The sequence below is a fragment of the Equus przewalskii genome, chromosome 24, assembly GCF_037783145.1.
Source record: "Equus przewalskii isolate Varuska chromosome 24, EquPr2, whole genome shotgun sequence".
Lineage (NCBI taxonomy): Eukaryota > Metazoa > Chordata > Mammalia > Perissodactyla > Equidae > Equus > Equus przewalskii.
Genome location: NC_091854.1, coordinates 21,744,525 through 21,760,865, shown reverse-complemented (window position 1 = coordinate 21,760,865; position 16,341 = coordinate 21,744,525). Strand labels below are relative to the sequence as shown.

The following is a 16,341-nucleotide window of genomic DNA, read 5'->3' as shown; positions in this document are numbered from 1 at the left end:
GTCTTGAGTGATTGTTTCCAGGGAGACCAGTTAATGGTGTAATGTTTTTGCACAATAGGGGAATCCATTTTTAGTTCAGACTATTAGAAGAAAGTGATTCTTCTGATTTTAGTATTTAAAATGCTCCTCAAATTACAGGTTTCAGAAGACCCTGATTGCTTCAGAGAAAATGCAGACATACAGACAATGCAGACAAGAAGATCCAAAGCTCCGTCATCACGCCACGGCGCCATATTTTACAAGTAATGCAGACGATGAGATTCTCCCATAGTAATCAGTTGATAAGAAAACGGTTACCATAGTCAAGGGCATGAGCAGACTATTGCCATTGTACTAATTAGTAAGGAAGGTCTTTGAGTGTGGTGTGCTGGTGTTTAACAACTAGCTGTTTGGAGGAAAATAACCAATGTATGCATATAGATGCCATAGAAGTAAATAACCACAAGACCATAGATAGGAGTAAAATATAGTAAAATTAGGAAGTGACAAGTTTTGAGTCTTTATTGGTTTTTCAAAAAACTTTTAATTTAAACTTTAAAAATTTTTTATTTTGAAACAATTTTAGATTTACAGAAGAGTTGCAAGATAGTACAGAAAGTTTCCATACACCCTTCACCCAGCTTCCCCTAACGTTAATATGTTATATAACAATGGACATTGATCAAAATGAAGAAATGAACGTTGGTATAATCCTATTAGATAACATACAGACTTTATTTGGATTTCACCAGGTTTTCCACCAACGTCCTTTTCCTGCCCAGGAGCCCATGTTGTGTTTAATTGTCACGTTTCCTTAGTCTTAGTCTGTGACAGTTTCTCAGGCTCTCCTTGTTTTTCCAGGACCTTTGTTTATAGTATGATTTATTTAATTGTAAGTTTATTTTTTGAGTCAGCTACATAATATATATATACATATGTTATTGAAGCACAATACAAAAAATGTGTGATTTAATGAATCCACTGTCATATGGAGAGGTTTCTAGGGTCATACCTACAAGGATTTCTCATTGATCTTTGCTTTTGAACAGTTTTCTTAATGCCTTGGAAAAGGCTACTGCTGCCACACCAGTCATATTGGCAGGGGATATAGATCTGGGAACGCAACAAATGTATTGGATAATAGTCCAGGACCATAGGGACTACAGCATGATAGACGAATCTAACAGCGTAAAGTTGTATAAGGATAAATGTATTAATCAACATTTATGTACCAAAAACCACCTCCACAAATGTGCCTAGGGAGACATGATTTAACAGAAGTTCATGCTAAACACACGCTTAGGGCCTTGGGGTTATCTCTGTTCCTTTTGTGGACAGAATGGGAACCCAGGGTCTAGCAGGATGTAAGGGGGAGGCCTGGGTTCAGTTCAGGGGCATGACCCCTCCTGGATGTGAGGAAGATGTAGATATTTCCAAGGGCATGTCTCTCCAAAATCAGATAACTTGTCTAAAATGGCGTGTGATACGAGTGATACAATTTTCAAGGGATAGTCCAGAATCACAGATAGCTGCTGCCTAGGGAGGTGTGAGGAGGGACCTGGAAAAGTGAGGCCAGAGAGAACTCCCTCAGCCCATGACCAGGTAGCCACAGAGGCCTTGTGTAAGGGTCCTGTGGCCAAGGGCAAGGGTGTGCCCTGAGGGTTAAGATATACTCTCTAGGTAAGGGTGTGGGAGACTGCAAGTACAATACAAGCCAGTGATGTGATTTGACTGCTCAAAGCCTATTCTACTTGCTCTGCATCCATAGGAATACAGTGTCTAGCTCCAGGGAGCTAATCATCTCAATCATGTCTACATTGATCAGCCAAATCTGGAGTATTATGATCAAGTCTGGATGTGAAAACCCTGGGCATCTTAAAGGGAGGTAGGCTAAGTGGTCAGAGAACGCTAAGCAATACCATTTGAGGAGCATGTGAAAAACTGGGGCATGCTTAACCTGGTAAAGAGAAGATGGAGAGCAATTAAGATCACATTTCCAAATACCTGAAAAGTTCTCTGTCCTGTGGTAGCACAATTGGACTTGGATAAATGGGTGGGCACTACAGAAAGACAAAGTTTGGCTCAACATACAGAAGAGCTTTTAATTATTAGAGCTCTCCAAAAATGGAGTAAGCTACCTCAGGCACAAGCGTTTAAGTAGAAGCAAAATAAACACTTGGTAGAAATGTTGTTCAGAAGATTGTCTGTTCTGCCATGACACGTGTTTCTAGACGTGACTTCAGTGGCCACCGGCGGAATGCTATCAGTATGATATCGACGTTGTGCTGGATCACTTACAGCTCTCATTAGCCCTGTGATGTTTTGCACCATTAAGCAAGGGTGGCAAAATGCCCTCACCCTGTTGAACACAGCAAGCCACGGGGGGCGCAGTGCAGCATCCAGCATGGACACACCTCACCTTCTCCTCGGCTCCTTTTGACCATGTCATTCCCACTTACAGTACTTGTTGTGTAGTTCTTCCCAATCTTTGTAATTTTTTCCGTTGAACTAACTTCATCTTTTCTTCTAAGGTTAAGTCTTATATTGACTATACCTACTTTTTGAGGATTTAACATTTTTAAAACCATGCTAGTGTTTTTCTATTGTTATGGCTTTTGTTAATGTCCTATTTATCAATGTGTATGTTTTCAGTGGTCTCAAACCCATAAGCTCAGGAACTTTTAGGGTGTCATTTGAAAAAATAAATGATGATAGAACAGAATTGTCTCTATTGGATGAGGGATTGGATTTACAGCCGTGGTTCCCAATCCTGACCGTACACTCTAATCACCTAAAGAGCCTTAAAAGCTCCAAATTCCTAAGGCCCACCTCAGGGTCTCCCAGGGCAGGACCTGTGACAGTGTGATTTTAACAAGCTCTGCATCTAGCCTGGAACCAGCTGAAAAGCTGTGATTTAAAATCACTACATAGATGACCTCTTGGCTCTGCGGTTCTAAGATGCCACCCACCTCCGATGCCATCTATTAAGATGAGGCACACGCTATCCTTGGAATAGTGAAGTAGCAAAATAAGCATTTCGGCGTTGACATGGACAGCTGCCCCCGCTGCAGTGAACTCTAGGCATCCCGCACAGTGTATATTTTAGAACCATGGGAATTCTGCAAGATAAGCATCTCTGGTTGAAATAGCCTTCAAACCACAAAATTTTTCATGCCACTAAAGTTAAGCTCTCAAGAATATTGTGTTGATTGGGATCTTTTAAAAAGCATGCCTATCTTTCAGCCAGACCTTTAGAAATTTAAACAGATTAGGAACACGATGATGCCAGAGTGCATATTGGGAATAGGGTGTCAATTTGTGGCAATTTTCATCCCAGTGAGCTTCCTGTCAGCACAGGACATTTTGACAGGATTGAAAGTCTGTACTTGTGAGAGCTGTTATTAGAATAGGAAAGATGGAGCGGGTCAGTATGGAGGTGTGCTGGCCCTACAGCTGGTCATCGGCCGGGGCTTGCTCATGTCAATTTTATGGCCATTAATTTCAGTGCCTCAATTATAAAATTTACTTCAAAGACCATTTGGATGGCATCTGCTCTCCATTTCAGTCTTGTCTTCCCTCCCCAGTAAATGTAATTTCCACAGTGACTGCTTAACAGACAATTTTAAGCAGGCAAAGCTTGAACTTTCCACACTAAAAAGGGATCTAACTTTTAGAAAGTTATCTATAGCAATGAAATGTTTTCTCAGTTTTGTACTAAAGCATAAATAGGCAACTGAGCTATGGGCCTACTGCTGTCGAATCTTGATAAGAGAACTGCCAGGAGGTTTGAAGAAGAAGAATAAGAAAAATCTGATATAAAGCTGTGCTTCAGTACTTTCAGCAAATTATAGGATATTTATAACCCATCCCGGGTTGTCTCATGCGCAGGCAGGTTTATTGTAGCAGAACAGAGATTACGCCCTCCCTTGTGTGCTTCAGAAGTCTGGCAAAACAAATTTAAAACAGGAACCTTAACTCACAAATCAAAGATGAAAAATATTCCTCTTAAGTATTTCCTTGAAATGTCTAGGCCTGTTCAGCAACTGCCCTCAACTGCCGATGAATGAGAATCTCATTACAACGGCGAGCGAGGCATTTTGTAGTCAGGAACACGGCACTTTGCAGCTGCTGGCTTCAGTTGTCACCACTTGCCTTGATTTCTTGGAATTGTCTTCACGACAAAGTGTCAAACTAGAGTGGCATTTCTCCAGTCTTTTTCTAGAATCATACCTTCCCGGATACATTTGTATGGGTAAGACAGAGGGCTGAAGAGTTAGGCAGCTAGAAATCAGAGAAAGGGAAAAGGAGGGAAAGCAAGTCTCAAGTGGGAACCAGAATCCCTGCTACCCTCCACCCTAAGCAAGAGAGGGAGGTAAATGCAGCATTTCCACTGAATTCTGAATTCTCTTTAATGAGCAAGACTGAATTGAAACTTTCAGTAGTTTCCAGGCTCCTTCTTGAATGCGAGACTCTAATTAGGAACCATCTAATGAATGATTTCACAAAACTGTCACTGAAAATATAAGCAAGAAATAAGAGGAGAGGAAGAATTGAGAGGGGAAAAGAGAGAGAAGAGAAAAAGAGAGCGAGGACGGAAGGAAAGGAGAGGATTTGATAGACGGTGTACAGCAGCATCTTAGAAACGTCGTTAGAAAATGTTCCTTTTCCAGGAAATTCAAGTACGTATTGAAACATTTGGTTGTTCTTTTCTACTCTATTGTGTGTTCCCTCTATTGTGGTTCATCTTCTTCCGGAGCCTTATCATATTCCTAGCACACAGCAGCCACTCGACTGATTGGGAAGGGGAGGGTGGCAGGGTCATAGTTGCTTTTTTTACTTTTAAATGTATTTAATTTTTGAATAAGAGTTTTATTCACATGTGTTATGGACTGAATTGTGTTGCCCCTAAAATCCATATGTTGAAGCCCTAACTCCCACTGTGACTGTAGACAGGGCTTTTAAGGAGATAATTAAGGTTAAATGAGGTAGTAAGAGTGGGGCCCTAACCCAATAGGACCGCTGTCTTTATAAGAAGAGGAAGGGACACCAGGAGTGCGCATGCACAGAGGGAAGGCCATGTGAGGACACAGCTAGAAGGCAGCCATCTGCCAGCCAGAAAGAGAGGTCTCACCAGGAGCCAATTCTGCCGGCACCTTGATCTTGGACTCCAGCCCCCAGAACGATGAGAAAATAAATTTCTCTTGTTGAAGCCCCCCAGCCTGTAGTGTTCTGTGGGCAGCCCAAGCAGACTCATACAATATCTTTCAAAGACTAAAAGAGAAAATGAAAAGTCTCCATCCTACCCGTGCCTCTTTCTCAAATGCTTCTATCCTTGCCTGCCTTTACAACAGTAAGTGAAATACCATTGAACGATTTTCTTGTAGCCTCCTGACTTAAATGGCCAATAGCAAGACAATGGAAACCAGCGGGCTGCAGTGCGGTGCCCTCCTTGTGACCACGAGGCTGACGGGACTCAGAGCCCTCGCCCTCTTTGACTGTCACCCTGTAGGGACTTTCAATTTTTTCATTTTAAAAAATAGATTAAAAAGCAATTTCCCTCTGCCAGGCTATCAGCGGCTATTGGGTCTATTAATGTGCTGACCACAAGCATCTGCTCCACTTATTGCTGATTACCAACTTTGCTAAAGTTGTTTACTAAATACGAATCAGTGAGATTTAAGCAAGAGCAGAGCTATTTTGTATGAGCAAAACACACGGGCTTTGATCTCTCTTTCGCCTTTTCGGAAGTCTTTTGTCTTTGTTTTCTAGTTTCTGACCATGTTCTGGGAGCTGGGGTTGCCAGAGAAGTACTTTCCAGTTAGCATTTTGTATTCACAACTGACAATCGTCCTCTGTGATTTCACAGTCTAAAATTTACTGGCTCTGCCAGGAGATGGCATTGGTTGGCCTGATAGCTTAGAGTTAAGGGCCTCCCATTGCTTGCCTCTGAGAGTTTCACAAATGTCCACTTCTTCTCAACCAGCGAAAGTTCCATATGACTCCCAGATGGTTTGATATCTTTTCCTAATAGTTATTACAGAAAACTACTTGAAGCAATACATTAAAAATTAAACAAGGCCCTTCTGTACTTAGGTGTGAGCTTTTCCATTAGACAAGCACACGATGCTCTATGAAGAGGCTCACAATGGCAGCCCTCGGGCTGAAGGCTAGACTTGAGAGCCCTTCTGACCTGCGGCCTGCTGAGCATCCTCACGATCAGATTACAACAAGATGGAAGCCAATTGCTTTCTAACACTCTCTCCCCATCCAGAAAGGGAGCAGCAACTTTCCTGCGCCTTAGTTTAAACTTTATACAATCAAATGTGACTATTTCCCCATTCATAGTCCATTTTGGAGAAACAGCTGGGCCTGGATGTGCCTTTAGTTCTTGAGACATGTGAGTCTGGAGTCTGACAGACCTGAGTTCAAATCTTGATTCCAGCACTTACTGGCCAAATGACTGTATTCAAGTTTCTTGATTCTCTAAGTCTCATTTTCCTTATATATAAAATAGGAATATTGTTAGTATCTATTACTAGTACTAGTAATATTATTAGTGTCTACCTCATAGGGTTGGTACGAGGAGCAAATGAGAGGATATATGTGCAGAACTCCTCCCAGTGCCTTGCAGTATTGTAAGACTCGGTCGTTGTGCTTCATTAACCCCTTGGTGTCCAGTGATCAGCACAGATTCACCAGATGTGAGCAAACTTTTGGCATGAAGACCAATTTAGGATGTATTAAATATTTATGGGCCACTTTAAAAATGGACATTTGAAACATATTTAAGTCCCTTGGAAAGAATATATCTCCATACAAATTAAATTACCTACTCTGTTGAATAGAAGAAGAGTGTCAGTGGGAAAACGGCACTGCTTATTATCCACAAGAATTTTGCTATCGTGGCATGACTCTCTAATCCTTCATCCAGAAATTAGCTCATGGGCCAAAAGATGCCCTTAGACCATGACTTGCTCAACTCTGGAACACAAAGCTAATAGCTGACAGATAATTGATTGACTATAATGACCCATTTCTTGTCATCAGCAATAAATCAACAGATAGCACAGGAAACCGTATTATATATGTTCAATATTATTGCTTCAACTCTCATTGTCTTCTTACAATACAAAGCGTTTTGCTTAACAAGACCCACATCCGTCTTACTAAAATGAGTCTATAAGAAATGTTTTTAAAATGGGAGTCTAGGACCAGAATCACTTGAGAGGTTTGTTGTAATGCAGATTTTTGAGGAGGGGCTGGTCCTGGGACTATGCATTATTAGGGCCCCAAATGATGCCAAAATTAGAGAACTGTTCCCTAAAACATACAGAGGTCAGCTTTTCAAGCTTCTTTCGTAAGCTTTCCGTTTTTCTTTCAGTACATTTTCCAAACAAGAAAGCAGTACAGTATTATTCCAGAACAGTGATTTCAAACCCCAGGCCCCACCTGCTTCAGAATCCCACTTTTGGGATTATGATTCCAAAGGTATGGAGTGAGGCTCAGATCATTCTGGTGGTTCTCCAGGAATCACTGTTCTTGAAATCCTGATTTTATCACAGCTTTTGTGTTTGCTAAATAGTCCTTCTGAATAGAAAGCAAATATCTTTCTTTTGTTAATTCTTTTCTTCAAAAGTAGCTTACAGTACGTTTTATCCTGCTGTGGCCTTAAAAGAAAACCTGTCCTCAAACCTTTATCTGATGCGATTCTCAATGCTGCAGGATAATGAAATATGTGGAACCTTCAAGACCAATCTGAAAATTTCAGTTTTGCAAAAATTTCTTAATGCTCTAGGATCTGTGTAAACAAATCCCATTCCCTACGCTGAGTTGAATCAGATGACTGTCCTAGTGCAATGATCCAGATTTGAAGTAGCCTGCAACCCCACCCCACCTCCGTAACCAGCAGCCTTGAGAGCTACATTCTACTTTCCCTCTGCAAAGCCATCTTTTCCCCACCTTGGACCATCTTCCATGGCTGTCACCTCAACCGGCTCACTAGTTTTTTAAGTTAAATGATTTGGCTTCTGTGCAGCTTGGAGGGGCTCAATGACCTTAAAAACTTCTCTGGCTTTGGGGCCCGCCCCATGGCCAGTGGTTAAGCTTGTGCACTCTGATTCGGCGGCCCAGGGTTTCACAGATTCAGATCCTTGGCTCGGACCTAGCTCCACTCATCAAGCCATGCTGAGGTGGTGTCCCACATAGCAGAGCCGGAAGGACCTACAACTAGAATATATAACTATGTACTGGGGGTCTTTGGGGAGAAGAAGAAGAAGAAAAGAAGATTGGCAACAGATGTTAGCTCAGGTGCCAATCTTAGAAAAAAAAACTTCACTGGCTTCTTATTGGGTATCTTCAATAGTGACATGCATAAGGACAAAGAATACTTCTCTGAAGGTCCTCAGGAAGGTGGAGCTCTTTTAAAATACTCGGGGATCAATACTCAACTTCTCAGCAGGGCTAGGTGTCATTCCGGGAAGAAGAAAATCCAGTATTCAGCAAATGTTCATTGAGCCTGAGTTCTAGGATTCAAGGAACAAGAATGAATAAGGCTCAGGGCTTCACCTGGAGTCATGAGTGGGAAACAAACACTTATTTCAGCAGCTGTGATACAATATGGTAAGGACCATGCTAGTATGTGTTGAACAACGTGCTGTAGAGCCCCACGCAGGAAATGATTTCCTCTGCCTGGGAGGTGAGAGCAGGGGTGGAGCCTCAGGGAGGGCGTCGCATAGAAGATGACAGCTGCATTGTGGTTGGAGACACTTTCCAATGTTTGAAGGTGTCTTTTTTTGTTTCACGTGGCAGGAGTGAGGGGGAATGAGTGTTGGGGAGAAAGGTCTACTTGCTCATTTTCCAACTTCTGTGGAGTATTTGACTTCTGGGGGTTAAAAGTTGGCGTTTTTAAAGTTTTGTTTATCATCAGTCTTATAGTTTTCAGTTGGCAATAATTTGAGATGTCCCCGATGATCTTTGACATTTTGGTCACACATTGTGGTGCTGCCTCTGTAACTACTGCAAAGCCTGAACCACTTACCAAATTTTGAAAAGTGGATCATCAGTCTGAAGAGTGTGACGTTGAATTCACATGCGACCGAGAATTACACAGGCAGCATGAGCCCCAGATTCTTCATCTGAGACAGTTTGCCAGAGCCCTTTGCATAAATCAATAGTTAAGATTATTTTTAAAGCTCCCCAGTAATCTAATGGTGCAACTTCTCTGATTATTGACTATGCATAGACATTAATAATCTACAAAGAGTCTAATCAAGATGTCCCATTTATATGCTGAGGCCGCTGGAGAAACCCAGGAATTATCAGGGAAGGGTTAATGACTTCTAGAAGTGTAATTTCTTTCACTTTCTCATGTCACCAAGTGATTTTTCATGAACTCCATTAGGACGTATTCTGTGTGCTCTTTCAGGTCTTTTATCTGTAGTGTCTTGTGACAAAATAATTCTGCTGGGTTTGCTCTGAATAATTTCCATGAGCTCACTTGACACAGACATAATTCTCTCCCCTTCTGACTGAGGAATGCCCCAATACTCCTTTAATTGCTCCAGGCTGCATTCTTCCAGGAGAGCAGCAGCATGTCTATAATTCTTGTTTCTTCAAATCTGTTTTGTCACAGTGGGTCTGTAGCAAGGACCACCTTTCATGGAGTGGACTACGCTTACAGTGTTTAATGTACACTATTTCATTTGCTCCTCAGGACGACCTTGGGAAGTATATATCGTTATTGCTTTATACATGCGGTGTTGAAACCACAGTGCAAGGACAGTAATCCTAGGTTACTAACCTAGTGGGTGGTAAACTTGAGGTTTTAACCGGTCTTTGGTTCCCAAAGCCTATTTTGATAAAACTCATAAAATAATTCCTTGGTTTAACTAAGTCCCTTGCATATTTATACAAACCACTTTAAATTAATTAAGTATATTAGTTAGAAATATTTTGATTGCTAGTGATGAAATCCCCGCTCAAGCTAGTTTAGTTAAAACTGGGAATCTATTGGTTCAGTTGTCTGCCTGAGAAAGTGGTGTGTCTGAGCACAGGCACGCTGGAGCCAGGGACTCTTGCTCAGCCATGCCTCTCTTCCTGTCTATCTCTTGCCTTTTCTCTTTCACACTAGATAACAAATGTTGGCGAGGACGTGGAGAAAAGGGAGCCCTTGTACACTATTGGTTAGAATGTAAATTGGTACAACCACTATGGAAAACAGTATGGAGGTTCCTCAAGAAATTAAAAACAGAACTATCACATGACCCAGGACTCCTACTTCTGGGTACACATCCAAAGGAAATGAAACCTTTATTTTGAAGAGATACTTGCACTCCTGTGTTCATTGCAGCATTATTCACAATAGCCAAGACATGGAAATAACCTAAATGTCCATCAGTGGATGAATGGATCAAGAAAATGTGGTATATGTAGACAATGGAATGTTATTCATTCATAATAAAGAAGAAAGTCTTGTCATTTGCAACAACATGGATGAACCTGGAGGGCATTATGCTAAGTGAAATAAGCCAGAAGGAGAAAGACAAATACTGCATGGTAGTACTTATATGGAATCTAAAAAAAAATGGGCAAACTCATAGAGTAGAAAAGTGGTTGCTAAGGGCGGGGGAGTGAGGGGAGTAGAGTGAGGCTGGTAAAAGGGTACAAACTCTAACTTATAAGATGAATAAGTTCTGAGGATCTTAAGGCTAACATGTCAACTATAGTTGACAACACTGTATTTGTGTAACTGAAATTTGCTAAAAGGGTAGAACAATGTTCTCAACAAAAGAAGAAAGTAAATATGTGAGGTAATGGATGTGTTAAAAAATGCCCCCCCAAATTTATTTTTTATTAATTTCTTTCACTTAGTGGGAAACAAAGCCTCGGGCAGCGTCTCTGCCTGGTCTGGGTCACATGCTCATCTTGGGACTCATGAACTGTGGCCAGAAGAGTGGGGTTCTATCACATGCAGCCCTCATCAGAACCTTCACATGTGTGGAATCAGGGAAAGAGAAATTTCCAAAAACAGCGGAGTTGACATTCCTAGAAGGAGGGTCGCACCACGCCCATACTGAGAGACTTCAGTGAGATTACTAAGTAGAAAACTCCAGCCAGCCCGTCCCTAATTTTATAAAGGGACCTCCTCATATAGTTGTTGACTTATATCTTCATAAGGATAGAAATGCACTTACCATGCCCCTAATTTAAATCATAATTTCTGATTTTCCTTTGCCCTAGCTATATTTCCGTATCCTACATCGCACCCAGCACGATGCCTAGCACCCAGCAGATGTTCAACTACTATTCTTGAAAGTATAAATGCATTTCACCCATTTTTACCTTCATCCCACTGCTTCACTTGCAAAATAAAGCATTTGGCACTATTACCCTTCTCAGATAATACGTTAACGTGGTAAGAATTCTGTGGTTTTCTTGGGGAGATATCTTTACACATGAAAAGCAAATGTATCCTGTTATTGAGATGCTCGTCCACAGCAGTCGCAAACCTAATCCTAACCCGAGCTCTGCAGCTTCTCAGCCTCACGACATTGTGGATGACAAGGGGTGTGCATAACCGGAATAAAAGCCAGGGCCTGGAGTCTCACAGAAAGAACTCCCACCCTTCAAACAAAAGTATTTAAAAGCAATTCAAATCTTTATTGGAGACTCTTAGAAAATATGCATGGAGATCTAAGTTGTAACTCTGGCTATACTTAAAATGGTTTCTTCATTCCTCTTGTTCTTAATTAATTAATTCAATAATACCTGTTAAATGTCTCCTGTGTGCTGGGCGTGCTTCTAGAGTAGACAGGGTTCCGGTGCCCACAGAGCTCGTAATCTCCCATACTCCCAAACCCCTCCACGCCCCTTGCACTCAGCTCTCAACCTGGCATTGACTGCCAAGCCCAGCCAGATGGGGCCACTTGTCTTCCATGGCCTCCTCCTCCTTTTCAAGGTCTTCTTTAATCCTGCCCTTTTTTTCAGTTCTTTCTAACAAGTGCTTTGATCTCTACATGTGAAATCTAGTGACCCATAGGCAACTCTGTGCTCCCCAGGAGGTGGTGGGGGTGGAGATGGGGAGAGACAACCAGCTGCTCTTCGAAGAAGGGCTTTCCCTTAGCACATGGGGGGATGTGCGTGGGGGCGTGGAAGGGAGAACAGACTGCAAGCACTTTAATAGATATATTTATTATCTTTTCTTTTAACTGCATGACATTTATTTTAAAGGTATTTTTCTGTGTTTCAGAGACTGGAGAACGGGAAGGAAGAGGAGAAAAAAAGGAGGGAAAAAAAGATAATAGAAGATGAGAGAATGGATGGCAGCTGAGGAAACGGGAGAGAGGCAAGAGGTTCCAGATTCCAGGCAGCCTCCCTCTTGCCTCCTGATTCCTCTCTCATCTCAGTAAGCGCTTTGCATGCCAGCCTTCCTCTTCCATTGGTGACTGTTATGAAGACTCTGTGATGTACTTTTCTCTTACCACTGTCTGCTGCTGAAGGCACAGAATTGAGTTTTGGAAAGGTGTGTGGTGGGAGAAAAATGCAGAAAAATGGTTGAGTGCAAAACACATCCTGGGTGTTAACCAGTAAAATAGCTTAAGATCATATTCCAGGCTTTGGGGTTATTGGCATTCTTCCTTAACCTGCTAGAGCATAATCTAGTACTTCACTTGGCTTTCTCCAGCCAGGCATCGCTTTTGCAAATGTTCCAGAAGAAGGCAAATTGACGGCTTTCAAACAGTCAATTTTCATGTTTGTTGTTAATGATACGAAGTGGATCCCGACTCTTAGCAACCCTGTGGACAGTAGAGCAGAACGCTGCCGGGTCTTTTGGTGCCATCCTCTCACCTTCTAGTGCTGTATCAGACAATGCTCCACTGCTATTCACAGGGTTTTCACGGCCAATTTTTTGGAAGTGGGTGGCCACGTCCCTCTTCCTAGCCTGTCCTAGCCTGGAAGCTCCGCTGAAACCTGTCCACTTTGGGGTGACCCTGCTGGTATTTGAAATCCTGGTGGCATAGCTTTCAGCATCACAGCAACACGCATCCTCTGTAGTATGACAACCGACAGGTGGATGATGTGGTTCCCTCACCGGGAAACAAACCTGGGCTGCAGAGGTGAGAGTGCTGAATCTTAACCACTAGACCACCAGGACTGACTCGACTTTCATGGACATTGATGAAATCTACAGGCTTCATTTCTTGAAGTCCAAAGATATTTCTACCTATATACATCAAAAACACTTTTGAATTCTTGAGAGTAAACTTTTATTTGAAAGAAATACATATTTAAGTTGTTTACGGGTGAAAGCTGAACTATCTTTGAGCTGAGCTAATGCAGTGTGAGGACACCATGTGTACTTTCAAATAAACTTCAAAGAATTCATGAAACCTGGCAACAGGTGTCATAGCACATTGCCTCTAGCTGAGGCTCACAGAAGCTCCTCACAGGCTTAGAAGAAATTGATGGAAAACTCACATGGACATCAGAAGTTCCCTTTTATTGGAAAACTTCTGAAGTTTTGGAGGCCTCTTATAATTTAAAGACCTGACTTGTAGTTTAGTTAACAGACATCTAAATCTAACACCAGAAGCAACTGAGAAGATTTTGCAGGGTAACTGCCAAGAACCTCATCATTAGATTTTTTTCTGGGTGCTTTCTTATTTTTGATAGTTGCCTTCCTCAAATTGAGGCAATCTTTTAAATTTTTATCTAAATTTGACTGGCACCTTCAGGTATATTGGCAGCATTTTAAAATCCACTTATTTTTTAGAACATGTGAATTTGAAAAAAAGCATATATGCAAACTGTTGGATCAGGGAATTCCCTAGAGAGTGTTTGAATGTGTTCTATCTATAGCATTTGGCAAATACTACAGCTGTCACTCAAAAAACATAGCTAACGTTCAAGTTAATCTAAAATACCTACTTGAAGTCCGACTTATTTTTCCAGGGTGGTCTGGAAACTAAGCAGCTCATACTTGGGGGATAAGAGGGAAGAGAATGAAGGAAAGTGTTTCCGGTAATTTAACTTAATGCCATATACTTTAAAATTTACATTGAACATTAGAAAGTTCCTCAAGAAAATGTTGAGTATTAGTCTGCCATTTAACATCAGATTTAATATACTTAAGTCCCTAAATCGGGTTGTAGCTACAGTGGACATTAAACTCTCATTCTTAGTGTTAATCAACTCTAATATCCAGGCCCAGATGCATCTTTGTTTTGCACCATCAATAACCAAATACTGATGACTACTTTTGCTGTTAACTAAAGCTATTGTCTTAGCTGTTTGGGCTGTTATAACAAAATATGAGAGACCGGGTGGCTTACAAACAGAAATTTACTTCTCACAGCTCTTGAGGCTGGGGAGTCCAAGATCAAGGTGCCAACAGATTCGGTGTCAGTGAGGGCTTGCTTTCTGGTTCATAGATGGTGCCCTCTCTCTGTGTCCTCGCGTGGTGGAAGAGGATAGGGAACTCTCTTCAGCTACTTTTATAAGGGCACCAATTACTTCACAAAGGCCCCACTTCCCAGCATCATTACATTGGGCATTAGGTTTTCAACATATGAATTTTGGAGAGACACAAACATTCAGACTGTGGCAGCTGTGAATCACATTGGGCATTAGGTTTTCAACATATGAATTTTGGAGAGACACAAACATTCAGACTGTGGCAGCTGTGAATCAGAAGTCAATAAGATTTAGGGGCTTGAGGTATAGTGGTTTTTTCAGGGTTGGATCTGGAATTTATAAAAATCTTTCATGGGGCTAAAGCAGAGCTGGAATTCACTTCCTTGGTATTTGAATTCCATCCTTAGTGTATAGACAGGGGTTTGAGAGAACTGACTCTAATGGACACTGATGGTTGCCTAGCCTGGATCTTTTCCTCTTCTCCCTTTCTATCAGAACCTTGATTTTGTTGGGGTATCTCCTCCTCCTCCTTGTAGTCATGTATTTCAGGAGAAGCTGACCCAAACCCAGCTCTAGGTGTGGGCCTGATTGGCCAAAATATCAGTCTCACTTCTTTTGCTAATATTTGGTTCAGTGATGGACATGTGACTCAGTTCTGGCCAATGAAACTAAAGGCAAAATCTGCTGGTTGAGAGTGGGAGAGGGGTTCTGAGGAATATTTCTGAGAGGGAGAATTATGAGAAGATATATTTTTCTATTCCTCTGAGTGTTGTTGTATCTGGACGTGATGCCTGGAATGGCTGCAGCCATTTTGCTATCAGCCTGAGGATAATGCTGATACTGAAAAAAGCACAGCAGAGTTGGAAAGAACCTGCATCTTTGATGACAATAATAAGCCACTGAATCAACTAACTACCTTTAGACTTCTTCCTTTCTGAGATAATAAATTTTCCTATTGTTAGACCATTGGGTTCCTTTTACTACCAGCCAAATGGACCATAACTGATAAAACTGTCCCAGGGGGTGTGGAGCCTTTGTTGACTCAGTTGCTGAAATAGCTTTTCTAGTGCTGGAACTTAAAATAATGTGGGCTTTAACTAGTCTATCAATGATGAGACAGCTCAGTTGAGTATATGTCCTTTTGAAGAAGAATGAAAGCCAGTCCGTGTAATCTGGGGTGATTCAACAAACTTCGGTGTCACTTATTAAATAGGGCTAAGAGCACCTCCATTTCTCAGGGGTGCTTTCAGGATAAATTCAATTATATAGTTTCAAAATAGTTTTAGAAGAAAGATGCATCATGAATTCAAATAATGATAGCCTTTTCTGACATGTCTTTATATCCTCATAGGAACAAAGGCTTCTAACATTTTCTCTCCTGAGTCCACACGGTAATCACGCTTGCATGCTATTATAACTTCAGTGGTAGCAAAGAAAAAAATATTTAAGGTTGGTAAGAGAAAATCATTTTAGAGATGTTCTCCCCAGATTCACTTTCCCGTGATACTCAGACCAAATATCCACATACATGCAACATATGAAGCATAGAGAGTTCAGTGCTAGACCTCTGACACACCAATTGAGTGCTCATTCTGTGTGACATCATGCAAAAACCCATAGAATGTTTTTGAAACAAATTTGAAGAAATAAAGTTAAAATTCAGTTGTTTTCAGAGGAGAAACATACTATGCTGTGGATATAAGCATTCAAATCAAAATGTGTTAAATTTTCATCATCAGAAGAATGAATGAAAATATTGGAATATTATATAGCAGCAAAAAGTAACAGACTGGATCTATATACATTCACATAAATGGATCACACATATATAAGAATGAACAGAAAAAGCAAGTTGCAGTAGAATATATACAATATGATTGTATTAATATAAAGGATAGAATGATAGCAAATGAGAGTAGTATTTAGGGATACATACATTTACACAGTAAA

The 16,341-nt window shown here is 41.2% G+C and overlaps 1 long non-coding RNA gene across 8 annotated transcripts in view; it reads left to right on the top strand.

Annotated features, from left to right (window-relative positions):
• LOC103549425 (uncharacterized) overlaps nt 1–16,341 on the top strand; it is a 148,091-nt gene that overhangs the window by 114,904 nt on the left and 16,846 nt on the right. For 2 of the 8 annotated variants that reach the window (XR_011532318.1, XR_011532320.1), the window contains exons 5-7: nt 139–242; nt 11,218–11,392; nt 12,227–12,382. This is a non-coding gene — a long non-coding RNA (uncharacterized lncRNA). Of the gene's footprint in view, nt 1–138; nt 243–1,747; nt 1,865–11,217; nt 11,393–12,226; nt 12,500–16,341 lie in introns of all 8 variants that reach the window. The other 6 variants (XR_011532321.1, XR_011532322.1, XR_544533.2 and 3 more) reach the window with 4 other exon arrangements.